The following is a 19210-nucleotide window of genomic DNA, read 5'->3' on the forward strand; positions in this document are numbered from 1 at the left end:
CAGAGGCCCCGGTTGGGGCCTGGGTTCGATCGCTGGTTGGGAAACTAAGATCCCGCAAACCGAGCGGTATGGCCAAAAAAAAAAAAAAACAAAACACTGAGATGATTTTAACCACTAGCAACAGTACACCTTGGTTTCTAATGCTATCTCCAATAAAAAGAGCCAAGAGTTGCTCCTCGGAGAAATGGCTGATTCTGGGACTAGGGTAGGAAGCATACAAGGGTGCCTGGAGCATCTTACAGCAATGAGAAGTAAGCAATTAAAAAAAAATTCCAGGACTTCTCTGGTGGTCCAGTGGGTAAGACTCTGCGCTCCCAATGCAGGGGGCCTGGGTTTGATCCCTGGTCAGGGAACGAGATCCCCCGTGCTGCAACTAAGAGTCCACATGCTGCAACTACGACCCGGCACAGCCTAAATAAATGTTAAAAAAAAAAATTCCTACAGTGATGCTAGAATGTCAGAGCAACAATATAAAATAGGATTGGATTATAACCCAAAGTATAAAATACCCGTGAGTCCATGCTAATATAAATGAGTGAAAATATAGGAAAGAGGTCTGCAGAAGAATTCCAAACAGTTTTTGTAGATCCTCCACCCTCAGAGATAGAACATAAGTCCCCGCTCACTTTAAGTGCAGGTTGCACGAAGTGACTTTATTCCAAAGAGTACAATATGGCCAGGAGGGGAGGTAGGATCATTTTACACTTAGAGAAGCCTGCCAGACACCCTCAGCAGGTGATCAAGGTCCTCGTCAACAGCATAAGTCATGTTCATAGTGTATACTCTTGGTTTGATGTTATGAAAATGGAACTTTGCCTTGTGGTCTTCCTCCTAAAAACACATAAGCCCAGTCTAATGGTGAGAAAGACATTGGACATCCCTGTTGAGGGACATCATACAAAATATCTAACCAGTAGTCAAAACTCCAGGTTATGAGAAACAAAAATGTGAGAAGCTGTCACAGCCAGGAGAAGCCTAAGGAGACGTGACCAAGTGTAATGTAAACGAAATAGGATTCTGGAACAGAGAAAGGACGTTAGGGGAAAACTGAGGCAATCTGAATAAAGTATGGAATAGAGGAAACTGGGGGTGGGGTATACGGGAACTCTGTATTATCTTTTTAGTAGTAGTTTGATAAATCTAAAGTTTAGAGCATCTTTATTCCTGTCCTGCCCCTAGCAATTATACTCCAATAAAGACATTAAAATAGATAAAGTTTAGAGCAGAAGTTAGAGTGAAAGTTTAAAGTTTAGAGTGAAGGAAAAGAATCAGTATCACTATTATATATTTTCAATAAGTGGGAAAATCCCTGATGGGAAAATAAAGTGAAATTGCAGTTAATAATTTGGCATCGTAAGTTTATTCAGCCTCTCTCATTATTGGACCCCTCATTCTTCCCTGTCATTCAAGTAACAGCTAGCTCAAGAATACCACACATCCGTTCCCTAGGCAGAACCTCATTTTTCCATGGGTGAAAAACATAATTTCTTTGCCTTAAATTTATTTCTAGACATTGAGATAGAAAGTGAGGCTACCAGGTTTCTGAAGCAAAGACAACTCTATGTCTAATGACAAATAAGAGGTGGGTCAGTATTCAGCTGATAATTGTAAGAATTAAGTTTTCTTGTGCGTAGAAACCTTCACTCTTGCTTTGGTTCCCGCCACTTAATTGTATTCAGCTCCCTAACACTTCAGTACCATTTTACTCCAGATTACAGAGCACAGCTGTTTCTAGTCTGTCTCCCTTTCTTTATTCTCCTTTCCTCCCTTTTGTAGGCTGCCCTTTCTCCTCTCTTGCCAGCTACCTGTTCACGTCCTTGTCTGCCACAGCTCAGTTCAGATCCTCAGTGGAACTTCTTTTGCATTTGGAGACATTATGACACTTCAGCATTTGAATATTTTCCAACTTCTATCATATATGTTTTTCCTCCTCAGATTGTCAGCTCCTTGGAAGAAACACCACTTCTCAGATTGCCTTTGTATTTCTGCTCTTTTTGATTGATAAAGCAGATGTCAAAAATAACTTTACGGTGCTGTGTGAATTGGCTTAAGCCCTGCAGGGGTTGAATCCGTCTGATGTTCACCAAATTTCCTCTTCATGTTGCCCTGTTGATACAGCATTGGTGCTGGATTCTTGATAAGGTGTGTGACTGAAACTGTGATTATAAGGTGAGCAAGCAGATAATACCTTGTGAATTTTCAAACATTGTGAGTGAACTTTCAAAGGGAAAATTATTTTACACCATTGTGCCTAACACTTTCAAAGCTGCAAGCAGTTTATTTACTGATCATTAGCATATCCATTAAATAAATATCTGCAGTCAAACATAGTCTGACCAGTCTTTTGGTAAACAAGCTACCCCGTCTAGACAAAAATTGATGACACCAGCTTCCAATTAGCCAGAACACAATGATGTGATTTGATGTTAAGTTAGTAATGCTCTGAGTTTTAACTATCTTCAGTTAGTTTTTTATTCTCCCTTCCACTCCTTGCCCAAGTTATCTTATTTTCTGTTTTGCTTCATTTTGTTGTTTCATTCTTACGTTGCAGCTTGTGTTAAGTGCATCACTTCATGGCATCCAATTAGAGAATCCTTAGATAAGCATGACTTGGCCTGCCTACATAAAAATGTTCTTTAAAATCTAGCTAGATTCCTTTTCCTATCTGCAACTAAACCCACCAGAGCTCTTTGGATTAACTCATGGGCCATAACATAACAAAACAGGGCTTTATTCCCCATCACTAAATCTGGTCTCTACTTTGAAGTTAACCAAATTCCATCTTTGGTTAGATTCTTTACTGCAGTCTTAAACTAATCAATAGGAGACCACCCCCCCACCCCCCCTTTTTTTTTACTCATACCAGAGTTATCGGTGACAAAACCTGGCAATTATTTAATACTTATTTTACAATGACTATTAAGAAAAAAAAGCATAATAAATCACATGAGAGCTATGTGTGATTAGAAGAGTTTGCTACATGAAAACTCAGAATTTCCCTTTTTCTTTGTAAACCAGCAATCTTTATTTCACCTATCACTCTCAGTGCCTCCCACCCCCATGAAAGCATTTGGGGATATAGAAATGGTAATATTCTTGAACATGAATGTAAAAGCTTAATGCTATTTGGCAACCAAAGACATTTGAATGATGATATATATGAAAGGAATTGAGTGGGAAACTAAGAAGCTCATACAGACGTCTAGGGAAAAAGTGGTAGATTACATGCGTCTAATTTTGCAGCCTCCTAAAGCCCCACTAAAATGAAGAGCCTTTTCCCTTCAAGGCATAAAGCTATGAGGCGAAAAGGAAAATAGAAGTACCAACAAGCTTGTGGGAACCGGGAAAAGCTAGATAGAAGGAGCAACAAGCTGGGCAGAACTGAAAAAGCTAAATCTGAAAGTAGTCGTGGAGAAAACTAGGAACAAACCTAATTCTGATCCCCACGAAAATCCCAAAAGATCTCAGGAATTTGTAGACTCAAGGACTTCTAAAAGTAGAGCCAAAATGCAATTGTTAACAGTTTGTCTAAGAAGTTGTTAATTACCTAGTCCACCCCCCTCCCCCCTCCCCTGCCAATCGCGCAACTGCCCCCAAGCCGCCACCCACTCCATCATCAACACCCTGAACAGGGCATAAACAGCTAGTCCCCTCCCCAGCAGAAGAATGGAGGTTTATCTGCTTATTCTCTGGAGAGGGTAAAGACAAAGAGGGCCTCTAAATTAGTAGACTACAGGCCCAGTTGCGGGGAGGAGTGCCAAACAGAAAATAGGAGAATTAAATAAATGTGCATGTTGGTTGTTGAACCAGTTCCTCTTCTCTTCTTTATTTGGTTCCCAGAATACTGGAACCAAGACTTTATCCTCCAGGCAGGAGGCTGGAAAATTCTTCAGAATGGACCAGCCCAAGAGGAAAGATCTAAATGTACTGAAAATCCCAAGTTCCCCAATAATATGGCCCAGCCAGATCACTCACAGAGAAACCCACAGATGGTTAGCCTCACACATATACTCAGAGCTTCCAGTTTTTGGTCCCTCACTATTAAATATTAATAAACAACCAAGAATTACCAGATATCTGCGGAAACGATTTAACATGAAAGAGAGAAAACAAAGAAGAGCACCCTGGAGAAGAAAAAACTATGTGAGATAGGTAAAATATAAAAACAACACAAAACTATTATTAATAGCCTCAGAGATATAAGAAAGATATCACAACTATGAAACCAACAGGATGCTCTGAACATGCAGAGCAAAAAATTAAAATTTGAAATATGAGAGCAGAAATGAAAGAATCAAAAGTAAACAGAAAAATGCAAAAAAGAGTTCCAGTCTAAAAGAAGATAAGTAGAGTTCTATCATCTAACAATAAGTCCCAGAGAGAGAGACTAGAAAAACTGGGGGTAGGGAGAGACATTAAGAAAATAATTCAGGAAAATTCCTTAAAATCAAAAGACATGAATTTCAAGAGTAAAAGGCTTTGATGTCCTAACACACCAGTGTGAATAGATACACATCTGTATGAACTTTCAAACCCTGGGACCAAAAATAAGTTCCTAAAACTTCCAGAGAGAAAATAAGTCATATATAAAAGAAGCTGAAATGCTTCAGGCTTTTCATCGGTGACATTGGAATCTAGAAGATAGTGGAGAAATGCCTTTTGAATTCTGAAGAAAAATGATTTTTAATCTAGAATTTTATAACCAGCCATACTATCAGTCAAGTACAAGGGAAGAGTAAGATATTTTTTGGACATGCAAGTTCTCAAATTTTTTCCTCTTTTACCTTTCAGAAAGCTGCTGAAGTCTACACTTCACCAAAATGAGGGAGTAAACAAAGAAAGAGAAAGATATGGAATACTGAAAATTATCTGTGCATGGGACCCTGTGCAGATGAGAAGTGAAGGGGATCCTCTGGATAAGGTGAGAGAACAGGTAACCAGGCCAGACTGGAACCAATTAAAAATCTCTGGGAGATTCTTCTCCAAGATATGAAATGGATGGAATATTGGATACATCTGAGAGTCTTTCAAGGAGATTTAGGCCAGAGGTTGACAAAACACAGCCTGAAGTCCAAATCTAACCTAAGGCCTAATTTTTTTCCTGCCTGTAAGCTACAGAGGTTTTCTTTCTTCCTTTTTTTTTTTAAATTATTATTTATTTTGGCTGTGCCGGGTCTTAGTTGCGTCATGCAGACTTCTTAGTTGCAGCATGCGGCTTCTTAATTGCAGCATGTGGACTCTTAGTTGCAGCATGCATACAGGATCTAGTTCCCTGACCAGGGATCAAACCTGGGCCCCCTTCATTGGGAGCGCAGAACCTTATGCACTGGACCACCAGGGAAGTCCCTACAAAGGGTTATTTACATTTTTAAAGGGTTGGATCAAAAAAAATGTAGCAAACTGTATGTGAACCAGAAAACCTAAAATATATACTGTCTATCTCTTTCATAGAAAATGTTTGCTGACCCCTGATTTAGACATCTGGTGAAAATTTGAGGGGTTTAATTAGAGATCTGTGTATAGAAAGCCAAACAAACAGAAATTTACACACACACACACACACACACACACACACACAATTGTTGATTTCACGTAAAAGAAAAAATTGTGCAACTGAAGATGATAAAGCAAACGTGTTATGTAGAAATAGGAAGGAGAACATTGAGTACTGGGCTAAAATAGTTGAATGTGGGTGTCTCTATGGGGTAATAGCAGAAGGAGGGAAGGTGGGATTATTGATTTTTCATTAAAAAAGCCTTGTAGGGCTTCCCTGGTGGTGCAGTGGTTGAGAGTCCGCCTGCCGATGCAGGGGACACGGGTTCGTGCTCTGGTCCAGGAAGATCCCACATGCCACAGAGCGGTTGGACCTGTGAGGCGTGGCCGCTGAGCCTGCGTGTCCGGAGCCTGTGCTCCGCGACGGGAGAGGCCACAACTGAGAGGGCCGCGTACCGCCAAAAAAAAAAAAAAAAAAAGCCTTGTAGAAGTATTTAACTTTTAAACAATTTAGCTTTTAATTTGATAAAAATTAACAGGACCAGAAGGAGGAAGGGGAGGTAAGGGGGACAGTAAGCACATAAGAAAGCATGAAATGTGTACCCCATTGTTCCTTTGGAAACTGCTGGATAATTCTGAATGGTTGACTCTGTCCCTCCCCTGGCATGGAGCCCACCTTTGGTAGTTTGATGAGAGGAGGCTCAGTTTCTCACATGAAGGTCTGCATAAAAGACAAAAGAAAACTGAAGAAGTGTAGGTTTAGAAGGAGGTAGGTATAATAATATTTGGAGGTTCTTTATTATACAAAATGGTTGAAAGTAATTTGCATTGAGGTACTAATACTGGGGTGTATTGTTTGTAAAGTACAGAGATGTACAAGAAGATACTGTTATCTTGAAAAAAACGGCACAGGGAAAAATCATTTTTTCCATTTCTGAATTTTCCACACTGGGATTGGGACAAGGTCAATGCTCAATAAATGCATGTTGACTAAATAAAAGAATCTGTAAAAATACCTCATAAAGATGGAAGATATCTTAGGTACATTAGACAAAGAAAATTAGGGTGATTTAAATCTGAGTAAAAGTGGTCATGAATTCTCACCAGAAATTAATAAAAAGCTATTGTTCTGTATTACAGTCACAACTGTCTTGAAAAATTCTATTACTACATAATAAGATTCAAGGCTATGTCTGAAATATTTGGGACTTAAATGAACTTGCCTTGCTGAGTACATTAATTTCTTTTTTTTTTAAATTGAATTATAGTTTTGTTTTGTTTTGTTTTTTGCCACTCTGCACAGCTTGCAGGATCTTAGTTCCCTGACCAGGGATTGAACCTGGGCCCCAGCAGTGAAAGCACTGAGTCCTAACCACTGGATTGCCAGGGAGTTCCCAAACTATAGTTGATTTACAATGTTTCAGGTATATAGCAAAGTGATTCAGTTATATAGACATATAGATAGATATATATAGATAGATAGATGTATAGATCTACCTATATATATTCCTTTTCAGATTCTTTTCCATTTTAGGTCATTACAAGATATTGAATATAGTTCCCTGTGCCATACAGTAGGTCCTTGTTGTTTATCTATTTTATATACAGTGGTGTGTATCTGTTAATCCCAAATTACCAATTTATCCCTCCCCCCCTTTCCCCCTTTGGTAACCGTAAGTTTGTTTTATATGTCTGTGAGTTTTGTACATCTTTTTAGATTTCACATACAAGTGATATCATATGATATTTGTCTTTGTCTGGCTTACTTCACTTAGTGTGATAATCTCTAGGTCCATCCATGTTGCTGCAAAAGGCGTTATTTCATTCTTTTATATGGCTGAGTAATATTCCATTGTGTGTGTGTCTGTGTGTGTATGTATATCTGTATATCTATAGATATAGATATACCACATCATCTTTATACATTCATCTGTCAATGGACATTTAGGCTGCTTCAGTACATTAATTTCTTTTTTTTTGAATTTTAGAATTTTATTTATTTTTTTATACAGCAGGTTCTTATTAGTTATCTATTTTATACATATTAGTGTATACATGTCAATCCCAATCATCCAATTCATCCCACCACCACGCCCTGCCACTTTCCCCCTTTGGTGTCCACTTGGGCGGCCAGCATCTTTGTCTCAGGTCTCCCTGGACAGAGAACTAACCAACAGGAAAGTGGTATTGCCTTCCTTTTTTGAAAAAGCAACTGTTTGTTTTCCATAACCACATCTCTATAAGTACTTTATGAGGTGCGGCCACCATGCCGTGATTATCGGCAACAGAGAGTCAAAGAGAACACGATAAAACAGTGACCAGGAAAACAGAGTATTGTTGAAACAGGGAGGGGTCAATTCTTGGAAAGGGGTGGTCCAGATGAACCTGGTGTCAGGTGATCAGGCCTAATCTTATACGTCTGGTGGTCACAGCCGAAGAGTGTGATGAAGACCAGGCAGTGTATCAGATATAACCAACACATACTGTGTGCCAGGCTACTGTCCTGGGTCTTCTTTTACACACATTACCTACCTTACTGTAATCCTATAATGGGCTTATTATTACACCAATCTGTAATAATAAGATGAGGAAAATAATGCTCAGGAAGAGTAAGTGGTTTATTTTTCCTCATGGAAACATAGCTGGTAAGAGACAGAGCTGGGTGTTCTGACTTCAACTCCTTGACTCTGAAATAACAAACCCATCTCAAGAGTCACGAGACTCACCTTAAGTCTAGGGCAGCCCATCAGAGTCAAGGAACTAGGGAAACTGGACTTGAGGTAACTTCAGTTCATCTAGAGGGCTTCCCAGTCTCCCTTTGGGGCAGGAGTCGCTCCAGGGTGCAGCGTGCCTGGGCCTGTCAAGAGTAGTAGTTGAGTCCTGATAAGATAAAGCAAGTGGATTAATCTGCTTAGAGAGAAGCGCAGATTCTGACTGTGTCTTGAGGAGGAGTAGTGGAGAATCCGAGCTGCCATGTATAGGAACAGACCCCAGAGCTTGGATGGGCCTTTAGGGAGTGTTTTGTCCACTGACTTGAGAAAATTATCCAAGCCAAATAACACCAGCCACTGTCGAAGCAGAATGACAAGTACATTCCTTGAGATTATACCTAAAGGGAAGACAAGAAGAAAGGAAAGTGGGGATGTTCCCAGGCTTTTGATCTTGTCTACCTGACACAGGCCTCTCGTCCCCCACCCACAGACTTCCTGAGGCAGGAAGTGGTGACATGGCCCTGGGTTTGTCAGCCCTCTCCTGCTCTGAGTCATCAGGATTGCTGGCATAGTTCTCCAGGAGATCTCCAAGGAGATAATTCACTCCCCTTTTAGGGGCTTGGCATCGTGCTGAGTGGCAAATCACTCGTGAACTGCCAGACTTCCATCCAGTGTGAGATTTCTTCCTTGGAACGTCTCTCAGGTTCCTTATAAGCAGTATCTTCTGACTTCTATTAACATTATCCTATAGTAACTAACTCTAAGTGGGGGGGGGGGGCTGTTGGTTATCAAAATAGACAGTGGAATGAATTACAGTGAATTTTAACCATTCCCCCGTTGTGGAATGTGAATATGGTTTCCAATATATGTTATTCTAAACAATGTTAAAGAGAACATCTTTCTACATAAATGTGTGCCTGTGGATGAGTTTCTGTAGGATAGATCTCTAGATGTGGAACTGAGGGCTCATTTAATTTATTTTATTTATTAATTTTTTAATTAGTTAATTTATTTATTTTTGGCTGCGTTGGGTCTTCATTGCTGTGCGGGGGCTACTCTTCACTGCAGTGCGTGGGCTTCTCATTGCGGTGGCTTCTCTTGTTGTGGAGCACAGCACCTAGGCTCATGGGCTTCAATAGTTGTGGCACGTGGGCTCAGTAGTTGTGGCTCGCGGGCTCTAGAGCTCAGGCTCAGTAGTTGTGGCGCACGGGCTTAGTTGCTCTGCGGCATGTGGGATCTTCTCGGACTAGAGCTCAAACCGTGTCCCCTGCATTGGTAGGCGGATTCTTAACCACTGTGCCACCGGGAAAGCCCAGGGTTCATTTAATTTACATAGAGGAAAAAATAACATAAATATAAGTATTTATGTTGTTTTAATTTACCCTATTTAAAGCCTTTTTATTATGGAGATTTACAAACAAATATAAAATTAGAACGGTAGAATGAATGCCCACTACCCCTTTATGAACTCACAGCCACCCTTAATTTACCTTTTCCCCTGCCTCCCCTCCCCTTGATTATTTTGAAGCAAATCTCAGACATTGTATCATTTCATTTGTAACTATTTCAGTATGCGTCACTTCAAGATGATTCTTTAAAAAAAACATAACCACAACACTATCTTTGTACCTCAAAAATGAGTATAATCCAGATATGTCAAATATTTAAGATCTGAATAGGTTCTCAAAAACTGTCCTTAAAAAAAAAAAAAGAATATTTACCCTTCCACCAACAGTACTGCAGAATTCTGGAGGGAAAGACAGTGTACAAGGGAAGGAACTTGCATTAGCCAATGTTGAAATGTGAAGAGCGACACCAAGAAATGGCAATGTAGCAAGAGTGGAAGCTGAACCCACCAGTGGTCTCTGAGCTCTCCTCATACATTTCACCCCCCCAAAGAACAGTCTTGAATAGCAGACGACATCAAAAGGCAGCTGTGCTTTTCTCAGAATAAAACAGCTGAGTTAAACAATCAAAACCAAACAGCTGTACTGCCTTTGGATTTAGTGTTACATTAAAATTAGATGTTTTCTTCCCCCCAGCCCCCCGCCCTTTCTTTTCTTTTCTTTTTTTTTTGCGGAAAGAAACAATTGAAGAGTTTTATTTTAGACATAAATGTTATGTTCAAATCACGTGCACACAGCCCACAGTAAAATGTTAGTTATTATGGAAATTTGGCTGATAGCACTGTCACACATAAGTCTATGGGGTCTAGACCCCATAAGTCTAGACCCTCTCTCTATTGTTTTCATTATTCAATACTACTTAATTATTTAGAATTTGCCTGTGTACAGTGAACACTATTTATGATCCAGAAGTGGAAGTTCACATGCAAATTTTTCAGATATTTTATTTGTAAAAAGTATGAAAATATTCCATGGAATTAAAACAACTTAAACTTGATTTTTAAACAAGGATTATTTCTTTCCTTTATAGAAAAGTTAATTATTATCTTAAAATCTAAACTAAATGGAACAATACAAGCAAAAAAACAAAACACGGTCTTAATTCTTCCTTAAAATAAGCCTATAACCTTCCAAAGAATAAAGGTAATACTATTCGTTAAAATTTACATTACAAAAATATGACTTGATTGTAGAAATATAGTTAAACTGAAAGAAGAAAATAAAGATTCCTATGGTTCCACCATTTATTCTTCATATATAACCTGGTATACATGCTAGACACCAGACAGAGGTAACTACCAGCCATTCATAAATCCATTTTGCAAACTTAAGGGTTACACTGTTCATTTTCGTCTGTAGTCTGCTTTGTTTTCTACCTAGGTCATGATAATTTTTCCGTGTCATTAAATATTTTTCATGACATAATTAACATAGTCCCACAAAAGTGTTTTTAACTTTTTTCTCTCCATGAGTACATTCTGGGAGTCAGACTCTCTAGAAGCAGAAAAGAGGAGACCGACTTGAAACCAGTGCTTTTCAAATTATGTGTGATGAAGGACAGTTTTAAAAATTTCCAATCTTGGGAATTCCCTGGCAGCGCAGTGGTTACGACTTGGCGCTTTCACTGCTGGGACCTGGGTTCAGTTCCTAGTCAGAGAACTAAGATCCCACAAGCCGAGCTGTGTGGCCAAAAATAAATAAATAAAAAGTAAAATTTCCAATCTATTATGGACTGAGATTTTAAAAAATATGATAAAAATAAGAGAAATGAAACATTAATTTCAGAAACAATTTTCAAGAAAATATTTAATAGAAAAATAGAATAAATGTATACCAAGTACCAGCCCAAACTTTTAATTTTATTTATTTATTTGGTTGCAGGATCTTAGTTCCCCAACCAGAGATTGAACCCATGCCCCCGGCAGTGAAAGCACAGGCGTCCTAACCACAGGACTGCCAGGGAATTCCCACAAACCTTTTAATATTAGATGTGATAGATATCAAATTACTCTGTGAAATGGTTGTATAAATTTCAGAGTGTTTATTGTCAGTATTTTTTATTGATATTATCACAGGCCAGTGGCAGTTACATGGACTGTACTTTGATTACATTACTTTAGACCTTCCCAAGAACATTAAGTAAATACTTCTCTTCGTAAACAGTCAGGGGTGGAAAGGTTAAATAATAATTTTAATTTGCTATTTGAGAGTTGAGCCAAGAACCTTCAACTCTCCTTCACTTTCCACACACGGGCAGGCCCAGCAGGGTCCTCAGGATGTCTTGGTGGATGGTCACAGGAGTGTCATTCCTTGGGCTTTCCTTACCATTCCTGAAAAAAGGTGTGTGCAAGAAACCTATCTTTCTATCTCTCCTCTACCGCAAGCTCCTTTAAGAATGATCCCAGCTTTGCAGACGCCGTCACCCCGGAACTTCCTGCGCTGCCCAACCATGGTCAACCCTACCATGTTCTTTGACATCGCCATCAACGGCGAGCCCTTGGGCCGCGTCTCCTTTGAGCTGTTTGCAGACAAAGTTCCAAAGACAGCAGAAAACTTTCGTTCTCTGAGCACTGGGGAGAAAGGCTTTGGTTATAAAGGTTCCTGCTTTCACAGAATAATTCCAGGATTTATGTGCTAGGGTGGTGACTTCACACGCCATAATGGCACTGGTGGCAAGTCCATCTATGGGGAGAAATTTGATGATGAGAATTTCCTCCTGAAGCATACGGGTCCTGGCATCTTTTCCATGGTAAATGCTGGCCCCAACACAAACAGTTCCCAGTTTTTCATCTGCACTGCCAAGACTGAGTGCTTGGATGGCAAGCATGTGGTCTTTGGCAAGGTGAAAGAGGGCATGAATATTGTGGAAGCCATGAAGCGCTTTGGGTCCAGGAATGGCAAGACCAGCAAGAAGATCACCATTGCTGACTGTGGACAAATCTAATAATAAATTTGACTTGTGTTTTATCTTAACCACCAGACCATTCCTTCTGTAGCTCAGGAGAGCACCCCTTCATCCCCATCTGCTTGAAATATCCTATAATCTTTGTGCTCTCATTGCACTTCTTTGGGTTCCATATTTTCCTTATTCCCCTCCAAGTTTAGCTGAATTGCAAAGTTAAGTTTATGGTTATGAAATAAAAACTAAACAACCAAAAAAAAAAAAAAAAAAGCAATGATCCCAGCCTGCTCTCTGAATGAGCCAACCAATAAAGCGGCCCACGTAGCTCTTGCTTTTATTATGATTGATTCCTTTTTTTTTTTTTTTTTTGCGGTACGCGGGCCTCTCCCGCTGTGGAGCACAGGCTCCGGATGCGCAGGCTCAGCGGCCATGGCTCACGGGCCCAGCCGCTCCGTGGCATGTGGGATCTTCCCGGACCGGGGCACAAACCCGTGTCCCCTGCATCGGCAGGCGGACTCCCAACCACTGCGCCACCAGGGAAGCCCTGATTGATTCTTTTAAGCAGCTTTATTGAGGTGTAATTGATATACAGTGAACTGCACATATTTAAAGCATACAATTTGATGTGTTGACATAGATATACCATATATATATATATATATATACATACACACCTGTGAAACCATCTCCACGATCAAGATAGTGAACATATTCATCACCCTAAAGTCTCTTCATGCCCCATTAACATTCTTTCCTCTGCCACTCCTGCCCCCTCCCCTCTCCCAGGCAAACACAGATCTGCTTTCTGTCAGTATTATCTACTTTGCATATAAATAAAACATAAATTTATTTATTTATATTTTTGGCTGCGTTGGGTCTTCATTGCTGCATGCGGGCTTTCTCTAGTTGCGGCAAGCGGGGGCTACTCTTCGTTGTGGTGCGCAGGCTTCTCATTGTGACAGCTTCTCTTGTTGTGGAGCACAGGCTCTAGGCACGTGGGTTTCAGTAGTTGTGGTGTGCAGCTTCAGGAGTTGTGGCTCACAGGCTCTAGAGCACAGGCTCAGTAGTTGTGGCGCACGGGCTTAGTTGCTCTGCAGCATGTGGGATCTTCCTGGACTAGGGCTCGAACCCGTGTTGCCTGCATTGGCAGGTGGATTCTTAACCAGTGTGCCACCAGGGAAGTCCCTACTTTGCATTTTTAAGAGTTTTATATAAATGAAACCATACTGTATGTACTCATTTTTGTCTAGCTTCTTTGAATTATTTTGAATATATATATTACATAATTATTTTGAGATTCATTCCTGTTGTGTGTATGAACATTTCATTCCTTTTATTGCCAAGTAGTATCCCATTGTGTGGATAGAGCATGGTTTGTTTATCCACTCACCTGTTGAAAGATATTTGGTTGGTTCCAGTGGTGTATGTCAGTTGTATCTCAATAAAACTGGAAGAAAAAAATTATTTTTTTTCTTATTATTGTGTTGAGGTCTTTAAAAAAAAATTAATTAATTAATTAACTAGGTTGCATCAGGGCTTAGTTGCAGCAGGCGGGCTCCTTTGTTGTGGCATGTGAACTCTTAGTTGCGGCATGCATGTGGGATCTAGTTCCCTGACCAGGGATCGAACAGGCCCCCTGCATTGGGAGCGTGGAGTTGTATCCACTGTGCCACCAGGGAGGTACCTACTGAGGTCTTAATATAGTCTAATGCAAGTCCTTTCTCAGATATATGCTTTGCAAGTTTTTCTCTCAGTCAGCACCTGCTCTAGTCACAAAGTCTCCCCTCTGTGTATGTGTTTTTCCTAATCTTATAAGGACACTAGTCATGTTGAATTTGGGGTCACCCTAATGACTTCAGTTAACCTTGATTACATCTTTAAAGACCCTATCTCCAAGTACAGTCCCATTCTGAGGTACTGAGAGTTAGGAATTCAATATATGAATTTTGGAGGGATACAATTTATCCCATAACAGCCACCTAACTGAAAGGCGAAACTATTCAGAATTCAGAAGGACTATATTTCTAATCCATTCAACACTGGTAACTCAATGGAAGATTCTTCAAGTGAATCTCAAGTAATGATGTCATATTATTTGTGGCACATGAATTCTCTCTAGTAGTTCACATTACATGACATTGGCCATATCTACCTCACCAATGGGTGAGCTTTCCCAGAAAAAAAATCTCTTTGTGAATCGTGAGTCATTCTCTCCTTTTGTTAGCTTCTGAGCTCTGAAAGAAGTGAAGCAACACCTTTCCCGGTATAAAATAGAGATAATAACAGTATTTGCCTTATAAGGTTATGGTGAGGAGGCAAACAGATAATTCACATAAAGCCCTTAGTAAGGGCTTAAAATGTTAGCTATTGTATTTATTCATCAAATACAGGCTGAATTCTGGCTTCACACTAAGCGCTGTGCACAGTGTTGCCGCAGAGTTGAAGATAAATCAGTCGTGGATACAGCATCAAGTAAATGATTAATCTATTTGTAGTATTAATAACTACCAGTTATTGAGGGCCTTCTGAGGGTCAACTTCTATGCTGCTGCCTTATATTGATTATTTCATTTACTCTTCAAAAATATCTTGCAAAAGAGGTCTTACTTGTTCCATTTTGTAGATGAGGAAACTGAAACTCCTTGGGGTAACTCAAGCCCTATAAATCAGCTATGTAGTCATGGACGTGAGCTTTACACCAGGCCTGTCTGATGCCTAAGTTCTGCTCCTTTCCCTGTGAGCTTGTGGTCACAGAAGAGACACTGCATATGTATCAAGAAATATACCGCAGGGAAAAAGTGCTATGTGCCTTAAGAGAGATATTGATTGTTATAGGCATTCGAACAGGAAGAGAGATTTCCCTTTGGGATTTTAGGGAAAACCTGTAGGAGAGAAATAATTTGGGCCGAATTGGCACGTGTGGAATTGGCAGGGTTGGGGGATGGCAGCGTTCCTGGGTATAAGAACAAAACCATACAACAGGAAATTGTGGTTTTTAAATGAGGAACAAGAGGGTGTTCAGTTTGACTAGAATTATGTGGAAAACCTCATCAGCTCCAGCTTGAACTATTGCCCCTTTGTTCTCCTTCTAACTCTCCCTCTGTCTCATCCTTCTTTGCACTTGGTCCCCTATATCTTGTCCACATTACTGGGACATGGATGATCTTTCTAAATCTGATCATGTCGTTCCCCTGCATGAAATTCTCCAATGTCTCCCCATCACCAACAGAAGAAATATCTAAACTTTAGAGCCATGATGGCCTGAACACCCAACTAAAACCTGGGAGGAGCTGCCACATTCCCTGACACGGCCCTGGTCTTCACACATGCTGGTTTGCTTTTTCCTTACTTATCCTCCTGGAAAATTCTACTTTCATTCTTTGGTTTCAGCTCTTAAAAAAATGCCTTCCTTGAAGCCTTTCCAGATTCACCTCCACCCCCTCCCCCCGAAACTTGGCTCATCTTTTTAAGCACCCACTACATTTGGTGTGTGATCATCCAATGATTATTTTATTATGATGATTATGTTACTCAGATATTCTTCCATTTTTTACCTTTTTGAAGGCAAACGCTGTCTTACTTTCTCTTTTGCATTCTCAAGCCTCAATAGGTAGCAAGAGTACAATGAATACTCCTTGAATAAATGAATGAATGAATGCATGAATAAATACCGGGACTATATTAGCAAGGAATATTGAGGTTATATCTTTGGGGATCTAGATGGTAAGTTTAAGTGATTCAGTTCTTTTATTCGTTTTATTTTGTTCTGCACAGGGAGCCAGGGACCATTTTTGAACAAGGGTGATTAATCATGGGTTAGTGTGTAAAGCTATAGGAAAGGCCAGAGTCAGGGAGACCAGGAGGCTATTATAGACATGTGGGAATTGGGGTAGTATTAGAAAATATTTCACTTTACCTTTTTTTTTTTTTTTTTTTTTTTTGCGGTACACAGTTCTCTCACTGTTGTGGCCTCTCCCGTTGCGGAGCATAGGCTCCAGACGCGCAGGCTCAGCGGCCACGGCTCACGGGCCCAGCCGCTCCGCAGCATGTGGGATCTTCCCGGACCAGGGCACGAACCCGCGTCCCCTGCATTGGCAGGCGGACTCTCAACCACTGCGCCACCAGGGAAGGCCCACTTTACCTCTTTGACCAAAGAAAATGTTACTGGGAAATGAAGTGAACTTTTCAGTTAGTAAACTTTTTCTCAAAATCCCAGAGCCTAAGTAAGAAATTCTTATCTGCTCCATTACCATGTTCTTCTGCAAAATGAGGTTGCAATGGATGAGTGTTAACTCCTTGTGGCTGATATCAGAGGTTCTCACTTTGTTGTGTTCCTTCAGGGCAGGGACCGCGCATGGAGATCCTTGAACCCCCGGCACCTTGAACAGAACTTGGCAAATGGGTGCTCAATACCTATTTGTTGGAAGAAAAAAAAGCGCCTTCCAGTGTTGTCATGTTCAAGTTAATGGCTCATGTTCTTAAACCCTCTCTGGTCCTCTCCATTCAGACAAAAAAACCTCTTTCTGATGCTTATCCTTTGATAATGTCGTTTCTCCAGCCCCTGCAGGCCTCTTTGTCTCACCAAATCCAAATCGTATTTATATTCTTTAAACCAAGAAAGCTTTTCCCAGCAGAGTTCAACCCCCTATCTTCTTCCACTAGCTTCTGACTGCGCTACTGAAAACCACTCTAATTCAGTGGCCAAGAGTTAAATGAGGCTCTCGAAATGTGCTCACTGGCTGGCTGTGGGTCCCTAGAGGAGGTAAAGTCTTGGTTTTTTTAGTGAATCTAGCCCTAGTTCCCTGGTTCCTATATCTGACTGAATGTCATGATCAGGGAAACTAGTTAAACATCTACATTCCTGATGCAATTCCAATGTCACTGACTCAGAATTTGAGGTGGCTGGGGGCTGAGGACCACAGGAGGCCCAGGAATCTGAATCTGAAGTGTCCAGGCGATTCTGACATTCAGACCGGTAGTCGAAACCCTTGGTGTAAATCTCTTCCCAGGTAAGCAAAAGGGCCAGGGAAAAGGATATGGTGGCGACTGGGGGAGGGAAAGAAAGACCCACAGTCTAGGTCTGACTCTGCTCTTTAGGGTTATCTATGCATTTTTAATTTTATGTTTATAGTCTATGTTTTCTTTCATGCTTTTCAAGGTTAACAGCTAGACGGAATCTGGAGGCCCTAGGACTTGCTACTACATCTATTACAAGCAGGAATTTCCAAGAAGACTAACAGACCTGAATTCTTTTATCTCGCAATCCTAGAATTGCTAGGAATCTTAAAGGTCATTGAGTGGGACATGTACATTTTGAAGACTGCCTTAGCTATCCAAAGGACAGGCAATGACATCAAGATTAGTGATGCACATAATTCTGGTGAGCAACCCTAGTCAGGCTTTACCGGAGGCTTCCTGCCCCCAGGCATTGCTAGCCGAGAGAACAGGAGACCCAGAGGAAAGGCTGACGGGGGAGAGACCTGGATGGTTGCCTACAGGAAAATGAAGGGAGATAGGATTGTATAGAAGCGGAGTGGGTGGAACGGTATGGGTAGGAGCAATGGTTCAGTGTCTTCCAACAGAAAGGAATTTATTTACTCACTCCCCAAACGTTTATTAGTAATCTACTTGGAGGCAGATCTGACACTAGCCAGAGCTCCTGCCCTCAAAGGGCTCTCAATCTAGTGGGATAGACAGATACATATCACAATGGAGCGTGATAAGTCCAACAATGGAGGCAGATACTAGGAGTGATGTAAGAATCTGCTAAAATACTACAGCCCACATTCCTCTTTCCTGCTCTTTTTTTTTTTTTTTTTAACAATTTATTTATTTTTGGCTGCGTTGGGTCTTCATTGCTGCGCGTGGGCTTTCTCTAGTTGTGTCAACGGGCTTCTCATTGCAGTGGCTTCTCTTGTTGCGGAGCACGGGCTCTAGGGCACAGGCTCAGTAGTTGTGGCACACAGGCTTAGTTGCTCCACGGCATGTGGGATCTTCCTGGAGCAGGGCTCAAACCCGTGTCCCCTGCATTGGCAGGTGGATTCTTAACCACTGTGCCACCAGGGAAGCCCATTCCTGCTCCTTTTTAAACCACCAACTTTCTTTTGTGTTTCTTTAAAAACGTAAATATTTTTCTCTAGGAATGATGTGACAAATGAATATACTTCTCCTCATCTACCCCCTTCCTGTAATTACAAAGCTTTTGTTGGGTGCTATGGACCAAAGGTAATTTATTGGTGTGATATAAAATGGCAATTGTGTGGACGTAGATTTTAAGATGTTAGGGATGGGTTGGCTAGAAGCAAAAAATGAAGAAGCAGGTTGAAGGTGCCCCAGATTGATATGAAGGCAGGGAGGTGCAGGAAAAGGAAGAGGAATTAAATTGGAGCCTGAGAAAGGAAAAAAAAATTCAAACATAGAAATGGCTGCAATTAGAAAATATCAGGCAGTATAGTTTAAACCTGTATCTTGGAAGATAACCATTCAAAGTGTATTATTTTACTAAGTAGTAAAGGGGGAAATGTATCCTAACCTTTTAATAAAGAACCACATGAATCAGAAGTGCTGCAGGAGATTTCAAGGATACCAGGGAAGATATTACAATAATCTACTGTTAAAATAGTTAGCTTAATTGAAAATTGATAATCAAATTGATATAGTCAGTAGTAAAGTTACCCTGAATGATATCCAGTGCTTAAA

The 19210-nt window shown here is 40.6% G+C and overlaps 1 pseudogene; it reads left to right on the forward strand.

Annotated features, from left to right (window-relative positions):
* Nucleotides 1-12002: 12002 nt before the first annotated feature.
* LOC132413840 (peptidyl-prolyl cis-trans isomerase A pseudogene) lies at nt 12003-12753 on the forward strand (annotated as a pseudogene).
* The last annotated feature ends 6457 nt before the right edge of the window (nt 12754-19210 follow it).

This window comes from Delphinus delphis, chromosome 18, assembly GCF_949987515.2.
Source record: "Delphinus delphis chromosome 18, mDelDel1.2, whole genome shotgun sequence".
NCBI classification, from domain to species: Eukaryota; Metazoa; Chordata; class Mammalia; order Artiodactyla; family Delphinidae; genus Delphinus; species Delphinus delphis.